General features: G+C 39.8%; 1 long non-coding RNA gene across 2 annotated transcripts in view; it reads right to left on the minus strand.

The window, feature by feature from the left end:
* The window catches only part of LOC112114044, a 39,816-nt gene continuing 21,004 nt past the window's right edge, over window positions 1-18,812 (minus strand). Inside the window, exons 3-5 of one of the 2 annotated variants that reach the window (XR_002908716.1) lie at window positions 12,109-12,164; window positions 7,959-8,046; window positions 1-134 (exon numbers count right to left, since the gene is read on the minus strand). This is a non-coding gene — a long non-coding RNA (uncharacterized LOC112114044). Of the gene's footprint in view, window positions 135-7,958; window positions 8,047-12,108; window positions 12,463-18,812 lie in introns of those variants that run through there. The other variant, XR_002908715.1, reaches the window with a different exon arrangement.

Raw genomic sequence — 18,812 nt, forward strand, 5'->3', positions numbered from 1 at the left:
AAAAAACACAGGAGCAGACGACTTCCAGCCTCTAAACTCCCTCTGGAGGATTTCTTGCCTGGTTTTACTCTTGGGAACTTCAATCGTTGTATGTCAATTCCAAAGAAATAAAATTTCATTGCAGTTCCTCAATACTGTAATAAAAGAAGATACACGAAGTGAGGGAAGTTGTGTAAATCCCAACTTGGAATTAGCTGTGCTTGCTGAAACCTTTCTTGTGGGCCATAAATCGTTTGAATGCTGATTAAGAGTTGGAGAATCTTGATAATAGCAACTCAGCCCAAGAGCCAATAAAATTAAAAAATAATTGATCTTATTTCAGCCAAACTTTAACATCTTTACTGCTTTACCCGCGACATGAGGATGTAGAAAACGCTTCTGGTTCTTATTCATTATCTCTGTTGTGCATCATACTGATATCATCAAAAGTGGCCATTTAGGCCTATGGGTCAAAATAACTCTGCTATACTTCTAAACATTTATCCAGCTCACTGGTGATGATATCATGGATGGCCCAGAATGCAAGTCGGATGGTACCCTCCAGTACGCAGTACCAGCAAGAGATTTTTAATGGGTATAGGGTACCAGAAAGACTTAGGGCTAGCCCTGCCATCCAGGGGTGGGGGTGGGGCTTTGTTTAAGTTTGTTAGCATATGGGAAGAGTGGAGGGGATAGAAGGTGTTTAAACAGTGTTTTTGATTCTGTTTCTCCCCATTGGTCTGAATTATCCATGACATCCATACTGTATCACAGCAAGTCCAAATCAGTAGAGGAATTCCTCTGCTTGCACTGACAAGAGGATGTTTGGATTCTGATGTCAGCCCAGTTCTGAAGCCTTACAGGAATCAGGTGTTGTTCTCAGTGTACATAGAATTCTTCTTTGCAGCCAAACTAGTCTAACATGCATTTTGTTAACTGGAACTGGAGCAGCAAAACAAAGAAAACAAATGCCTCATTTTCCAGCTTTGTGGGTGAGAGAACTATAAGTGAAGATTAGAATGCCTTAAACCAGCCACCTCAGGAATCTGCCAAGAACTTTGCTGAAAATATGTTCCTCATCTTAGCAACGGAGCTAAGACTTATCACACATCTGCCCACTTTTATTCGAAAGAAACTCCTTCTGATCTGACAGCTCAGGCATTGTCAGTTTCATCCACAACAATTTACAAAGTTGGAACCTAATCCTGTAAACCCTTAATCATTTGATCAATCCCATTGAAGACAATGGGACTATTTGCATGACTATGGACCACTTTTGTGGGCTGGTAAGAGTTTCAGGAGTCTGTTCCTATAAAGGACGTTGAATGCCGCATTGAAATGCAATGTTTGGGTACAATACCATAAAGCAGTTTAGGATACAGTTCTACTTAAAATTTGTCTTTTAGTAAGTCATGCATATGCTGAAATGGCTCCTCAGCCAACTTCCATATTCCATATAAACAGACTGAATACTACATATTTGGGGGGAAAGTGAGTAATTAAGCATGTTGATGTTTGTATATACAAAGGGGGTTGTAGGAGGGGACGGGGAGAGCGTGGGGACCCCAGGCTGGGGGCGGGGTGGAGAGGAGTCACATGGAGGGTCACGTAGGGAGGTCACATGCCCCACTCCTTGTGTCCCTCCCATGAGTGCAGTACCATCAAGAAATGATTTCTATTTGCACCACTGTGGATGGCACACACCTAGCCAACTGTTTTGAGTAAGTGCAACCTCTTAGTAAAGCTGCACCTTTCACTCTGCTAGCTGCTATCCTGTGTATGAAGCATAATCCATCCAAGACCACAGTTACCAAATATCGCTAGCTTACATGTCATCTAAGAACATCTAAGTAGTCTATATGTTTTAATTTGTTTCTGGTAAAAATACTTTTGATAAACCTGTGGTAATTGTTATTCTTCTTCTACCCTCACATGGACCATGTTGTAACATTTCACACATTGCCTTTTCATATTGATGATGATGATGTATGAAAGGCCTTTGCTTACCACTTTGTTTAGATATAGACCGTTTGCAGTTAGCTGAAAAAGAAACCAAAAAACCAGAACTCCTGGGATGGATCAGGCACTTCTAGGCTGGACTGATCGGGAAAGAATCTCTCTTGCAAGTGAATAAATAGGCCGCTTTTCACCTCCTAAAATATTGCTACACTCTGCATGTTGTTCTGTAAATTAGAATGTTCCTTTTGAAACACAGTCAAAAGAAACAAAATACGTATGTAACACTGCTGCCTCAAACACGTGAGTGATGGGGGGGAAACTTCTGAAATACAGAAAACATTTGTTCAAGTCTCCAAGGAAAATGAAGTCAAACCAAACAAGCATATAATATAGATGTATGCCTCATGGGCAAAGTTACCTCTAAGCCCATATGTTTTAACAAATTAAGAGGTAAATAATTTGCTGAAGTTACAGTGCAACCACATCAGAACACCTCTGGAAATGAGATATCTCTGTGTTCCAACTCTTATTTCCTGTGAAAATATTTCCTTTTAAGAGAAGTGCACTGTTTTGTTGCAAGGAATGCTACTGTAAATAACTATTAACCCTTTAGGGCCTTTGCAAATGGTGTGGTCATTTGAAGTCTGGCCTGCCTGCCAGATTTATATGTGCAGGGACTGAAAGAAATTGATAAAATTCAGTTTTTCAATCAGAAAATACCACCAGGGACTTCCTTGTGAATGAAAAGAGGCACAGAAAGGTTACTACATGTATCATAGGATCTAGCACATAATTCTGCCATTAAAACTTTAATATGTGAAAAAAATGCTAGTATGGTCCCCAAATAGTTAACTTTCACTCTGTAACTTTTCATTTTAGTTAGTCATGAATATATCTAACATACAGAGGCCATCAAAATCTCACCACTAGAGACTATAAAGTCTACTTACATAGGGTTCCTGGGATTTTTCATGTTCTTATGGAAAATATCTCTGAAATCCCCGAGCTGAAAATTTTGATCTCATTTGTGGATGTGAGTGATGCTGAGAAAGGGTTGAAGAGTGAAGAGAACACTTTTCTCGCATAATTTCATTTGTCAGGAGAATCTTGCCGCTGACATTGGAAGAGTGATTTAATTGATTTTAATCATACACCTGAGATTGGGAAATTGAGCCCTCTGTCCTGAAAAATAATTCTTGGCTTCCATGAGAATGTTTAATTTGCAGCTAATAGTTTTTTCTTGAAGTTTTGTTATGAAGTTTAGAAAATACAGATCAAAGGCTGATACACAGAACTGTTTACAGCAATCTAAGACATCAGTAAATCAGGGTTATTTTCTTTGTTTTTCAATAGTATTAAAAGATGCCCATTCACATGCAGCTATTACTTCTCATACATGCAGGACTAATATAGATTATTTAAGACAGAAATAGGAAGCAAAAGCACTATCTAAAGATTTTATAATGCATACAAGAGAGATACAGCAATATACTTTTGGATGTGGGGGTATGTCCTAGAAGAGTCAGAGGGGCTTTGATAACTCACCACTGGTAACGTTTTACCAGAAAACATCCTGTGGCTCAGTGTGGATAGATGCTCCAGTCAATTATGTTTCTGAACTACCATAATATATCAGCGTAATCTTGGTGGTGTTTTGCTATATTTTAAAGATGTTTCAGTACAATGCAGTCTTTTACCTTGAGTTATCTTTTGTAACTCAGTTCATAATAAACAAATGTTGTTCCATTGTTATTGTTGAAACACATGAATAAAATCAGATTATTTTTTGCATGGCAAAGTGCCAGAGCATTTTACAGTTGTGTCACAGTAAAACCTCTACGACCTTCATGTTCTATTATTAAAACAATTAGATAGGACTAAGGTCACCAAGAATTTTTTCATCCCCAACCCAAATGCATGAACACTGAGGAAATATTTATTATTGCCCTGTAAGACTCTCACATGTTCCTGATGTAAAACTGCAAGTTCAAAATATGTCCTGTTCCCTGATGATCCGGAATATTTGCATAAAATATTTGAATTAGGAAAACTCTAAATTCAACAATAGATAATACTATTGAAGGGACTGTCCTCAAAGTGCTTTTCTATTATATTGAAACTGCAGACTATTAGCAGATTGCAGCAAAACCCTGCCAGTATATCAATGCCATAGAAGAGTTAGTCTGTTTAAGCCCCTCCATTCTACTCCACTGCAGTCGTACTATATTAACTTAATGGGGAAATATGATATTTCAGGATGACAGAGGGATTTTGGTGTGATTCTATTTCAGTAATTTGCTAGTATCATATTAGGGACATTGCCATTCAAACAAAAAGATGAGATTAATTCCTAAACAAACTGGGTTATGTCTTTGGGCCATGTGGTCCTGTTAAGGCTTTCCTCAGCTGAAAAGCAGTGAGCTAGGAAGGAACCTGTCTCTAACTGCCTGGGACATCAGACAGGCACTGTACATCAATGGTTTCTCTGATGCCAATCCCTAAATGTCTACCTCAGTGGTTCTCAACCTGCGGCCCACGGGCTGCTTCTGGCCCAATTAGCACAGAGCTGCGGCCCATGTGACATCTTCGGGGCCACACAGGTAGTGTTGGATGATGCCCACATTTGAGGCCAGGGCCGGTGCTACCATTAAGGCAAACTAGGCGGTTGCCTAGGGCACCAAGATTTGGGGGCGCCAAAAAGCGGTGCCCCCAATTTTTTTTTACAGCGTTCCTACGCCCCTTCCCCAAGCGCGCGGTTGCCGCTCCACTTGTCCCGCCTCCCAGGCTTGCAGCGCCAATCAGCTGTTTGGCGCCGCAAGCCTGGGAGGGGAGGAGAATTAGAGTGGGGGCGGTGTGCTCGGGGAGGAGGCAGAGCAGAGGTGAGCTGGGGTGGGGAGCTGCCGCATGGCTACCCGGGCCGGGGGGGTGGGGAGCTGCCGCGGGGGTGCCTCAGGGTGGGGGGTGGGGAGCTGCCCAGCTCACCTCTGCTACGCCCCCTCCCCGAGCACGCCATCGCTGCTCCACTTCTCCCGCCTCCCAGGCTTGTGGCACCAATCAGCTGTTTTTTTTGTAATGAGTCATTAGCTCCTCCTGCTCATTCCGCCCTTAGCGCATCGTTCTTAACATCATGAAGAGACGCTTAACAGGTGATTATAATTACTAGTATTTGTTTAGTGGCAAAAGTGTGTTTGGTCCTCCTGTACACTGCACAGAAATAAAGACCTCCCTTTGTTGAAGTCAATGGTAGTATTGCCATTGACCTCAATAGGCGCAGGCTAACTTTAAATATAGTTTTGCAGTCTAGAGCCTCGTCATGCCAGAGACAACACCAGTGGACGTTTGCGCCAGATTCTCAGCTGGAATAAATTAGCATAGCTCCCACTGATTTACACCAGCTGTAGGTCCGTCTCTTTTGCATCCAGGAGCTACTGGATACGCAGCGGCTTCACATCTACTACTATGCAACTTTGTGGAGTTCATCAAAGTTGGTCCAATAAAAGATATTACCTTACCCCTCCTTGTTTCCATCAAATGGGCAGCTAGCTACGCTGGGTGGTGCATAAGGGCAGGGGTCTGGGATGGGTAAAGTCATGTCCATCCCCTTTGAGACACCTGTTATCTCCAGTGAGTAGGGATAGCTCAAGACTTGAACCCTCCAGAATGCAGGTCTGGAATTCTGCCTAGCTCTTATGTGGTGTGCAGTGCAGCACAATGAGTCTACCCTTGCCCGCTTAAGCACCAGGCAGCATTCCAGACTCTGCATTCTGGAGCGTGCAAGGCTTGCTCTGTCCCTTATTCCCTAAGGAATAAGCATCAATTGAAATACTAAACAACTGCAATTCTGTTTCATGGAAATGTTCCTAGTATGAGAAAAGGAAGAGGGGAATTAAAACAATACAGGCCAGATCCTCTGCTGGGCCATTAAAGTCCACGGAGCTGGGCCAATTTACACCAGCTGAAGTTCTGCCTCCGCATAGGAAGTGTCAGCAGAACTGCTTTTATATGGATTGTGTTTCCAAGTGATCGATCCTGCACATTAATCATCAGTTTGTTTCATCCAACTCTTCTGTATTCAATAGGCTACAATGTGTGATTTTGCTAACCTGGTAAATTCACTTTGATAAAGCAGACAGGTTAAGAAGAAATAATAATAAAAACTCACAAGTTAGATTAAGCATGTGCAGCATGTGAATTTGCACAGGTAGGAAATGTATTTAGCAAACAGGCCCCAAATGCTTGTATATTAATTAGTTGATGTTTGTAAAGCCATTTGAAGGTGAACTGCATAGTGCAAGTGTTAAGTAGTAGTATTAAATAAAATGGTGTGGTTCATCATGCTCCTTTAGCTATAGCAAACACAACAACCTTGATGATGCCTGTTAATTTTGCTGACTTTTTTATCATTATCCTCCAATGATGATTAAGTGTCATTTGTCTTATAATTTTAATGTTATCTTTAACACACATAATAAAGTTTACATAATTATAGCCTATTAATATAATTTGCATGCATGTTACTGGGAAGGCGAAGAAAATGTTTCATCACCCAGCATGTAATTTGGCTTATTTAACTATTTCCTTTTAGTCTTCAATGATAGGTTGTCATTCATAAATGGAGAGAACCTTAGTAAATTCTCTTTTGAAGAGTCTTCACTGTGTTAAGTCTCTAAAGATATAGCTAGCATGGCTCTGTAAATGCTGAAGAATGAAAATTTCTGGATGCCTATTACAGGAAGTTTTGTTTTTTTTTTAAATCACACTTTAGACAAGCATGGCACTTCCTAATGAAATGTGGGAACAAGTTGCTTTTTCATGAAAGCTTTGAAAGTGTGCATGTACTGTACTTCATAGCTGAGCTATAAGAAGACTTTAAGTGAGTAAACAGTGTTTAGATTGAACATGAAAAGAGTCAGCATGAACAGACAGGTTCAGAATATTACATGATGCTTTGCAAAAGTGTAAATGTGCCTGCCTTTATTTATTTATTTTTCTTCTTGGTAAATGGCAAACGTTTACAACCCAACTAAAACAGTACCAAGAGAAATCTTGTGTTTGCTCTTTGGAAGATATTCAATAAATTATAGTGAGCTGCAAATGTCACTGGATTGGGAACTGTAAGAGCTTTACCTTTAAGTCTTTAAGTAAAGACTTGCAGCTGGTGCAGTGGCTAGGTAATCCCTAATGATAAGCTCCTTTTAATGTGGGGGGTGAGGCAGTTTTCACACAGATATTACTGCATTAACCTTACTTTAGGTATGGTGCAGGTGTGCACAATATTGTACTTTGCAGCCTTCCCTACATTATTCTTCCTTCTTATATCTCAACCCTGCTTTAAAAGATCCTCTTATACCATGGTAAAAAGATTGCAGTTCAAGCCTATTATCAACAAAAACCTGCCAAAAGGGCTACATTGTCAGACTTTATGATGGTACTAACTATTCTGTTGTTCTCTGGAGACCAAACTTAGACCATTAAATTCACTTCATTTGTGATTTCAGTGCCCTGGACTGCAGACATAGGTCTTTTGATGTAAAATGCTAGTACAAGAATCAATGGTACCATCTAGTCCCTCTTAAAGTATATCATAAAAGTGTAATGGTTCCTTTCTAAACAAAAGGTGACACTACTCTTGTATAATACAATTATATGAGGATGATGTTTTCAGTAGACTTTATTTGATATCATGATGTACAAAGACTTTACACATTGGAATAAACTGCGTAGCTGAGTTCACTCTATTATTTTCAGTAGACTGACTATATTGTCTGCACTAGAGTATAGATAATTTTCATGCATTGGGGAACTATTTTCATATCCTCTCCATGTAATAGATGAGATTATAAACAGGCTGGGATTACTCAAAAACCAACACATGCCTTGTCTACAGACCCATTTAAGACAAAGGCTGCCTTCCAAATGGTCTCATTTAATAGGGAAGCTCCCAGGACTTGCTTAGTTGAGTTGACAGACTGTGGCTATTTATAGTAAATGTGGAACGTATTTGAAAAGTAAATTTTTACCAGTAGAATTTAGTTAATTTTTTCCTGGGGAGAATGACTTTCTGTGGAAAGATCCTTCTTGTATACCCACAAATCTTCAGTGCTAAACCTATTTGTAAACAAACACAAGCGATAGCTCATTGGCAAACAGTGAACAGGTTTACAGTTAATGAAATTGCTGCAGCAGAATACACAGAAGAGTAACTATGGTTGCAGTCATGTTCATGTCATTGCACACACAGGGATATACTGCAATGCATTCTCCATTGACATCCCTCTGCAGCAAACCCTGCATTAAAATAAAAACAAACCCAACAACAAAAGGTATGTGTTGTGCTGAAGTGCCAGTGTTTGCATTTGCCAGACATTCATGCTTAAACCAAAAAATCCTAATTGGCAATCAACTACAAATTAGTGCCCAAATATTACAGATCAGATTTTTTTCCCCTGTGAATTACTATACTGTTCTCAAATGCTGGGTTTGGAGAAAGGTTCTTAAGTAGTTTGGTTCTGATCTATAGTGGAAAGGAAAAAAAACCAGTGGTGATGAACTGGGGCCTGATTCTCCCATCAACGCCCTTTACAGGATAAGCATCGCTTCGGTGACAGATACGTGTATCCTGCAATGAATGGAGCAGATAAAGAATCAGGCCCCTGGACTTGAAATGTTCAATCCTACCAAATGTGAAGGATGTGAATGATTGTTTTTCCTCTTTCAAGTGAAGTCTGGAGAAGCAGGGCTGCCAACAAGCTGATATTCGCTTCAGTTTTTACCAACCCTCCTCAAAAAAGCACATGTTTTGGACACTGACTGTAGCAATAACACATAAGGTCGGGGGCATGGCTAGGATTTTAGAACTGGGGTATTACAGGGTCTCCACAATCTTTTTAAAGCAGGGGTTGAAAGGGAAAATAAAAGGAGGCCAGCCATGATGCATAGCACCTATGGAGTCAGATGGGTAGTCAGGTACCTAGCTTCCTACAACATTGTTAGCTACTGTATATGAGATGCAAAAAGAGAATTATTCCAATGTAAGATACTTATGAAGCCATGTGTTAGAGATTCTGCTTGACAGGCCATCAAGTAGTGTATCACTTGCTCTCTCAACCTTGGTGTTATGGCTTTGGTAATGGCCCAAAGGTCGTGCCCACTGTACCATTGAAAATGGGAAAATTGTTCAGTTAGCATGTTTTGCACAGTCTCTTAAGTTGATCTTTCATGATTTCTTATGTAAACACAAGACCATAAAAAACATGCACTTTGAGGAAGAAAAGTGCTGTGTAAGTCCTAAGTATTATTCATCACTGAAATCAGAATCTGTGGTCACTTCAGCTGTTCATTTAGAGCTCTCACGCCTTCCAGAACCTGCACCAAGTCAAATAGGAGATACAGCACCAATCAAGTGGGTGAAAGTCAAATGCAAAGTGCCTTCCATCAGCCTTCTGCAAAATTTTATAGTCACTAATGACTTTTTATTGTTCAAAGAGTCGTTTAAGCATATATAGGTGGGAATTTTACTTAAGTCTTAAGGAAAGTGCCTGTGCCGATTTGGAGTTTCACTTCCCTGCCACTGCCACAGTCATTTGCTGTGCTTTATTCATTTATTTATTTTTCCTGTAGCAGTGAAACACATTTCTCCTTGAACACAACTGCTGCTGCGGCGCCTCTTTTTCCCCTTTTGTTTTCCTCTGTGGCACTATTTAACACATGGGGTTACTGACTCAGAGCAGGTTAAATGGCAACGCGCTCCCTGAGCAATGACGTTTGTTCATAGGGAAATGAAGGGATGCTGTCACCCCCACCATCACGTTAACCTTTTCCTCTTGCTTAATTTTTTGTTCACAAAGAAAAATTTGGGGGCCTTGCTGTTTAAAAAATAATAATTCCCATTTAAGTAAGCAGCTTGTTTTTTAGCCTTCTTGATTTAACTTATATGACTTTTCCGTCTTTTCCTTCTTGCATGGCCCCACCCCCATCCACCACCAAAACAGCAATAAAATGATTTTAATGTTAAAAGTGCTGTGATGGAACACAAATATAGAAGATCAAGAAGAAATGTTTGATTAATGCCTGTTGTGAATTCATTGTATTAAGCAATTGCTGCATATTTATGATTCCAGTATCCACATGACCTCCCAGTCATATCTGGACTTCTGCATTTTTTGAAATAAGACCTAGCACTTTCAATCTGTACGCCTAAAGCGTGTTACAAAGGTTCTGAAATATTATTATTACTACTATGAATAGCACCTAGCTTTCGCATAGTGCTTTCCATAAGAAGAGCGCAAAGTGTAACAAAGGGGATCAGCAACATTATCCCCAATTTACAGCTGCGGAAATTGAGGCACAGAGCAGTGACATGACTTGCCCAGGCAGTTCACTGGACAAGCCAGAAATACAACCCATGTCTCTTGATTCATAGGTTAGTGTCCTCACCAGCTTTGATGATCATCTTGAAGACATTTTATAATGAGACAAGTGGTACAACAATCTGTGTTTTAATGTTGAAATTCAGTCTCTGTGAAGCTTGCAGAATGATAAGTAGTTACTTTTCTTTCATGTAAAATGTTTTTTTCTTTCATATGGCAAATTGACCAAACTTTTTCAGGCAAGAAATAAACGTTTCTGCCTTTAACAAATATAGGGTAAGTGTGATTGTTATTGTTTACAACTTCAGACCTGGTATTAGTGGGTGATTGATTTCAGTGAAGGTCTGAATTTGGCCTAAAATATGATGCATAAGTTTGGAAGACCGAGTAGATGCCATTCTTCATTATTTTATTTACTATAATTTTCAGCAATTAATGGTTGGCAAAATTTAGATTTACAATGATGCCAATTCTGCCTTACTCTTTTCCATCAATAGTTCTGCTGTTGTACAATGGTTTCTGCAAGGATTGCACTTTGCTCAGCTATCCCTTCATTTCAAATAATCTCTGATATTATTTTACTTAAAAATTAGGTTGCCTCCCCATCATTGATTGCCCAGATGGTCATCTTACAAGATGGAGGGCAACCTGACAACTGGCAACCATCCAGTTCTCATAGAAGATGCACAGCATTGGGCATAAGTGCCCATATTTGAGGTGGGTTGAATAAAAAAGATGACAGCGAGTAAAGGAGTAATGTTTAGAAGTTATGGAGTAGACTATTATTACTATGTGAATTTGTTACGACGTTATGCTGGGGCCTTTCATTCTTTTAAGAGTAACTTGTACTTAGCTCAGAAAGAAGAGAAAGGAGAGCAAAGAGTTTGCCTTTCAGAACACTGTGTCTGTGGGAGATAGCAGAAGTTGAAGCACTTCAGAAGCAGCAGTCACATGTTCCTGCCCATCAGTAATAAATATTATTTATTAATAATATCTAGTTCTTACATAGCACTTTTCAGCAGCAGATCTCAAAGCACTTTACAAAGGAGGTCAGTACAATTACAGTGGCCCTATGGATGGATTTAATTAATTATGTCAGATGAAGTTGGGAACAGGAGGACCAAACATTTTGCTTTTTTTATATGTATTTTTATGTGTCCATACAGATAAACATAATATTATGGGCATAATTCAGCCTTCCTGTGCATGGACACGGCTCCACTGACGTCAATAAAGTTTCCCCAAGACAGAATTTAATCCCTACTCTGAAAATGACAAAGTCTAATGTAATGAAATGTTCAATCAAAATGGAAAAGCATTCCCCTCCCCCATTCATTTCAAACTTATACTTGGACCCTGAGCCAACATTCTTGGTGCACTGCAAACTCCAACAGAAGTCAGTTGCGGGTTATAGAGATGCAAGAAATAAAAGATGGCCCTTATGGCTCATTTTACTATGGGCATTTTACTACTGAGTGGAAGAGAGAGGAAGAGTGAGAGATTTTCCATATCAATGATGAAAATCTTTTGAAACTGCTAGTTGAATGAAAATGAAAAAACCCCAAATCACGTAGATTTGGTGTATGTGATATTATGGGCTTGCGTTATAATTGATATTAAACACATGGGCAGAGACTGATACTGTTGTAACCAAAGACCAGGCTACTTGGGAGACAGCAAAATAGAATAAATAGATAAGATACTAAAAGTTAATGTGTTGCTTTTTGTTTTAGCTTGGTTTTGGCTCTCATTCTCCCTTGCCTGCTAGTTTGGTTCTTGGAAGAAAAAGAGAGGTACTTACCATTGATTTTCTCCTCTCCAAATGACAGAGTCAATTTAATAGCAAAATTTCAATACCTGTAAAAGAGATCATGTTTTAAGTTAGCTGTCATGTTTATAGCTTGGCCCACTCCTTCAGTACAAAACAAGACATTTAAAAAGATCTGGGATAGTTCCCTTTTTAACCCCTCAAAGATAGAAATACAAGGCTCCCATGGCCTCACATATAAATATTCCAAGTTTTGTTACTTATATGCAGTTTTTAAGGATGCGATTCACAGTAGGTTTGGCCTTAAACACATGCAACACAAATGACTGCACCACAACTAAGGTGGGGCAGAGTTTGTCTGGGCTTACCCAGAAAGGACAGCTCTGCTTTGCGGGAGCGAGGGACAGAGGCGTAGCGAGTGCCCTCCGTACCCTCCGACCGGAGGGGGCCCCGCAAGGAAGGGGGCCCCTAAAAGTGGCAAAATAAATACCGCATTCCAGTTTCTGCATTGTAAGGGGCCCCACCCGGACATATGTTCGGAGGGAGCCACCGTTCGGATGGGGTCACGTTCTTTGTTGCTACGGCCCTGGCGAGGGAGGGGAGGAAGGAGGTCAGAAACTGTTGTAAAAAAGGTGCTTGGTGGTCAGCTTTGCAGCAATGACTCACTACTCCCCCCCCCCCGCCAGAAATGTGAGGCATAAGGGCATATGAAACCTGGGTGGGGCAAGTCTCTTTGTTCCACACAGTGAGGAAGCCAGCAAAGGGTTGGTGGAATTGAGATTTTTGGCTCCAGGCTTACAAGTTGTTTATTTTGTTTTCTCTTAAGGAGTCTTGTCAATTCAAGGATCCAGAGAATGGGTCGCCTGTACGGCCCTCCGTGGAGGGAGGTTGTTGCAGTACTTGGTCAAGGACAATGCAGCTGCTGGTGCCCCTTGACGATCACACATGGGACAATGGGTTCTTTCTCCCCAGTAGGGCTGCTAGATAAGAGGCCATTTGGCGATGTCTGGGAACCCAGCTGGGTTTAGGGGGAGGCAGCCAAGTAAATTGCTGGCGCCTCCTTGTGGCGGATGTCCAGTGCAGGTACTCCATAGGGAAGGCAGCCAGTGACCAGATAATAAGCCTGGTAAAGGACTTAAAAGGAGGACCTAAGGTGGGGCAGAGTTTGTCTGGGGCTTACCCAGGAAGGGCTGCTCTGCTTTGGGGGGGGGGGGGGGAGAGGGGGGCAGAAGAAAGGAGGTCAGAAACTGCTGTAAAAAAGGTGCTCGGTGGTCAGTTTTACAGCAATGACTCACCCACCCCCCCAGGAATGTGACGTCCGAAGGACATAAAGGTACAAAACCTTGGTGGGGCAAGTCTCTTTGTTCCACACAGCGAGGAAGCCAGCACCCACCCTCCCTCCCCTAGTGGAGGTGAATGGCAGGCTGGGTTAGGACCTGCTGTGGGCATTACGCTAGTTGCTCCTTTTAAAGTGGGGTTGGGAAGGAATTTTTCCCGCACCACCTGAATTGGCTTCGATGGAGTGAGGTTTTTTCACCTTCCCCACAGCGGGTGTGAGGATGGGCTTTTTCTGGTGAGAAGAAAAGGTGGTAGGCCATATGTCGCAACTTATTTTGTAAGGTTGGGCGGATGTTCAGTGCAGGTACTCCATAGGGAAGGCAACCAGTGACCAGATAAATGGCCTGGTAAAGGACTTAAAAGGAGATACTGGATAAAGGAACAGAACGGGGGAGGGGGTTGGGGACTCCTCTGATTGGTACAGCAGGGAGCCACCCCTCCCCCACCACCTCCACCCCATTCTCATAGCCCACCTTAACCCTCTTACAAGGGTGATGGATGGTAAGGTTCAAGCCAGGGGTCGGCTGGGGGACCTGGATGGAAACAAAGGGGGGCTGGTGGAAGCCCGGGAGAATTGATTTGAATAAACGTGGATTTGCTTGACCTGTACACTTTATCTGCTGGGTAGTCCCAGACATCTATATAATAAAGTTGCGGCCTGATTAAAATCCATAACAAGTGTCTCCTGTCCTTCTTGCGGTGTACCCAGACAATAACTGCTTGGAACACTACTTAGCTTACCAGCACAGGGCCCAAACCCTTCCTTCATCAGTGACCATAATGGAGTCCAGGTCAAGGCCCCAGCCCATTCCCCTTCAGCAAAATCAGCAAGGAAGCATAAACCTGATTGGTGCTTAGAATCCTGTGAACTAGGTTTGTGGACTGCTATATTATACAGATTGTGCTACCTATTGAGATTGCAAAGTGGGTGAAATAAACTGAACCTCAGAATAAAAATTCATCTAAATTGTTCTGAGTTCAAACACTGATTTTTAACCTTTTGGGAAAGTTAATGCTTTAGGCAGAGCTTTTCTACAATGTTTTACACTGTACATATGCACGTTATACCTTCAAATTGCCTCCAAGCTGACAGTCTTCCTGGTGCATTAACTACTTTACTACCAAAGATCTAGCCAGATTATATTTCTTTTTAATTGCCGAAGAAAAATATTTCAGAATAGTCTATTCTGTGAAATCTTGAGGTAGCAAACATATTCAAATCTTAAAGCAAGTCTATCAGTAATAGCTCAAGTCCATCAAACTACTTTAGTGTCTTGATTGATAAATATGTTATGTTTACATTATGATTACTGCATACTATTTTCTGTCACTGCTAATTTATTTGAAAGTCTTAACCTGGTAGGTTATGAATTCAGTAGCATTTTATAATGAGGGTTGCTGAAATAAATCAACCCTTGAAAATAATATTAAAAGAAGTGTGCAAAATCTTTCACTACATAGATCCCAGAATATGAATAGATATGACACACACAGAGACAGACAGACATATTAACCTCTTATAAATCCTTGGAATCTAAGCCCTTTAAGTGTTACTGCATACAATTCTCCCATAAAAAGAAGCATATAACATTAAAGCTCTATATCACACGTGGCTTTAATATTGAAAGCCTGCACTATAGACAGACTGAGAAGAGGGGAAGAAAAAAAAGACAACTATACCATATGTATCATACATATGGATTTATTCTATTATGATTATATTATAATTATTTTTACTCCAGGCTTCCAGTTCTGTTTGCAAATGATTCTATTTTTTGTTTCTAGCTTTGCACAGGGCACATACACAGACCTCTGTGGTACACGGGGCTCTATTAAGCTGCTGTTCGATAGTTTGGTGATATTCAGACAATATTGAAACATTCCCAAATGAACTTTGCAGGGAGACATTTTCATTCGCTGCCTCCCTCCTCATGCATATTAACAAATGGTATGCAAGGCCTCATTTAATTCACTGATTTTACATTCGGATCACTTTCTCTTTTACAGCTATTTTTACCGGGCTCCATTAATCTTTGTTGAATACAATGGCATACATCTTTAATGCGGCCGCTGTCAAGTCATATTTCAGTAAGAGCTGCAAACTGAATGACAGCAAGCAATATTAATAAATTTAACATAGACTATATCAATTTTTAACAGAATGAATGTGGAAAGCTAAATGTATTATTTTTCATTTAAATCATAGGGTTTATCACCGGTTAAGTAGCAGCGATTTCAGGAAACTTGTGACGTGCCGTACAAATAGATTTACATCTCATTAATAAGTAAATTAGGCAAATGCCTTTCAAGTTCAGACAAGTACATAAGTGTAATCTCCATATTAAAGGAGTAGTCTTTGATAAACCACTGAGGAATTGCAGCAGCCAACTATGTGACATGTTGCCAGTGCCTGAACTCTTCCACATTCCCACCTTTAATTACACTGGTTCATTACTAAAGAGATAAGTGTCTCTCCAGTTAAGATTCTATAAATGAGCAGCATGCGGGATCCTCCCAAATCATTTTTGCAGAAACCATGAAAAGGTGGTAACAGTTATGAAAAAACGAATTATCACCTGCTCTCTTTCTTCCTTCCCTGTAATAACATTAAAATATTAAGATGAATTCCTTTTAAATCTCAGAAAGAAATTGTCCATTAAGGGATGCTATTTTGTTTAAGAAAGAAAAGGGGGGGGGGCGTAAAAAAAAAAAAGGAAAAAAAACTCCTGTGAATTTTTTTTTAAATTTCCCTTCTTAAATCCCAACAGAGATAATTTGCTGTAAAATTTAAACCCAGTGAGAACTTGTCTGTCTGTGTTAAATAAAAAAGTTACGGTTGGTAGGAGACATGTTTTTGCAGTAGCTTTAGTGATTATAGGAAATTACATGCAAAGCCAGAGTTCTGATCCTAAGTTAATTTATAATTGGAAAAAACTTATTAATTAGCTATGTCATTCTAATTAAGAATTAGAGGAGTGTGCATTAGAAAGTCAGTCAATATCCAACTGACAGAATTAAAAAAAATCATAAGTCTGCAAGCTGCATAGCTCTGTCCACTATCTCTCTGGACTTCTTTTTAGGAATGTTCTGATTGCTATTAGAAACTAGCACTCTGCATACAGATATCTTAAAGAAAGAAACATGGCTTTTTGTGTTATTGAAAGAGAAACCCTATAGTGAGCTGTAAGATGATCTCTCTCTATTTTGTTGATGTAGTACATTTTTGCCATCCAAGAGATATGTACACTTAGGGCCCTGTCCAACTTTCAGTCAATGGAAACAGATGCACATAAAAACACATGCAGTTGTATACATGAATGCACGCACATATGCAAGAGACTTGCCAATAATCAGACACAAATATACATGCATACAGACAAAGGGACTAATTTGAGGCCCTGGTAGACTCACATGAGAAAGAGCTTCGAGATTATAGAGTTGTGTATTAACAGTACACTGACATATGTATGCACATACATGTATATATAATATTTCCCAGGCTGCCATATTTCTAGTCCTGTCCTCCCCCTCTAGGCCCTGTTTCTGAGCTGGTCAGAATTCGCCCTAAAAAGAAAATCTCCCTCTGTGTCTCTTGATGTTTTCTCTCAGTATGGTGGAATTTTCAAAGAGAAAATTAAATATTAAAATAGATACAAAGTTCAAGTTTTTTTTTAAAAAAAAAATCATGTCTGAAAAAATACAAAGTGCATATTTGGGGACATAGTTTTCACAAGTTTGAAACATATTTTTGTTTGGACAAATATTGCAGAGAGAAAGCTGCAAAGAGTCCCCACAAAAGATGAAACACAGCTGAACTGAAAATGGGACCAGTTATTCACATTAGGAATTGAGAGTTTGGCAATACAAAAGGACAAGCAAGCCTATAAAACTAATGTCTCAGTTAATTGCATCCTTCAAAAAAAAAAATCAAAATACTGTGACCTAAACCTCTCATAAATATATTGACCATTTTCCATCTTGTGGATTTGCTTTCAATTAGTCTAAGGGATGGGGGTGGGAGAGCTGGAATGTGCAATAATGGAATTCAGTTTACTTATTTGAATACCAAAAGATGACCCATTACCAATGATATAAAAAATCTTTTGCATTAACAAGTTTCTATTTTCTATTTGTTTTGCTAGCATAACACAATATTCCTTTAATATGCTACTAGTATCTTAGCAAGTTAATAATCTGTTGTATGTATAGAGTAAGCTTGTTACTCATTCAAATCAGAAGCAAACTTGGGATTTTTATGAAATTATTGGACTTTCATGTTTTAGCATTCTGTGTACAGATGTGACAAAATAAGCATAACTAGATATGATACTAATGCAGCAAGTCAATGGGGTGACTCCCACTGATTCAGTGGGTGCAGAGTTAGATCAATGTTGAGCTCTTGTGAAATCTTACTCAAAAGATGTATTTGCATAAACCTCACAATGCTATAAAGCATTGGAATAGAATTTACTGATGCCCCAGCTTCAATGTTGACATACTTTTTGGAATATCACTCTTTTAAAACCATAATAGGAGGACTGTTGATGATAGGAAACGAGTGAAAAAATATAGTTGATTGAGTTTTTGGTCCTTTCTTGCTGTTCATGTAGGAGCCTTCTATGCATGCACACCGTATACCGCTAATTAATTAATGACAGTCTAGAGCTTAAAGATGTGGTATTTTTTATCATTTGGAAATAAGAGACAGAGATGGAAAATACAATGTCATCTTTCTCAGAAGAATTCTTCTCTAATTTGTTCCCATTTAATCTGGTCAAAACCAGTGCAGGGTATCCAATTTATGGAAGCACTTTCATTTTGAATGCTAAAGAACATTAGAGTCCACAGAACATAAGTCTTAGAGCAGGACATACCTGCTTAGTCTTCCTTCCATCTTGTTTACAATAGCAATTTCATTCTCAAATCAGCAGTAGCTTAGTGGGTGAAATCCTGGCCCCACTGAAATAAATGGTAAAACTCCCAATGGGATCAGGATTTCACCCAGTATATATAGGTGCCATTATATGAGGGTCCTCACTGAGAGCTTTTCCTGAGGAAGGATTGCAGTATTAGGTCCACAGCTATTGAAAGCAGACAGAAGAAGTTTACCAGAATCATCTAAGTTATTCAACAAACCGAAATACTGTTTTCTAGTGATGGACTTTTATGAAAACAATGAATATCACCATTTATATCTACTGTACTTAGGACTGGAACTTGTGAGGTGCTGAACACCTTTTGTGAAGTGCTATGAGCTCTCAACTCCCACTGTAGTCAACTGAAACCATGAAATTCAGTGGGAGCTGAGGATGCTCATCACTTTGTGGGAGGAGCTCAGTGCCTTACAGTGTGGATTCTAGAAATGAAAATGTAAAAGAAAGCTGCGTGTTTGGCGTCAG

The sequence above is a fragment of the Terrapene carolina genome, unplaced genomic scaffold, assembly GCF_002925995.2.
Source record: "Terrapene carolina triunguis isolate 2854851 unplaced genomic scaffold, T_m_triunguis-2.0 Scaffold95, whole genome shotgun sequence".
NCBI classification, from domain to species: Eukaryota; Metazoa; Chordata; order Testudines; family Emydidae; genus Terrapene; species Terrapene triunguis.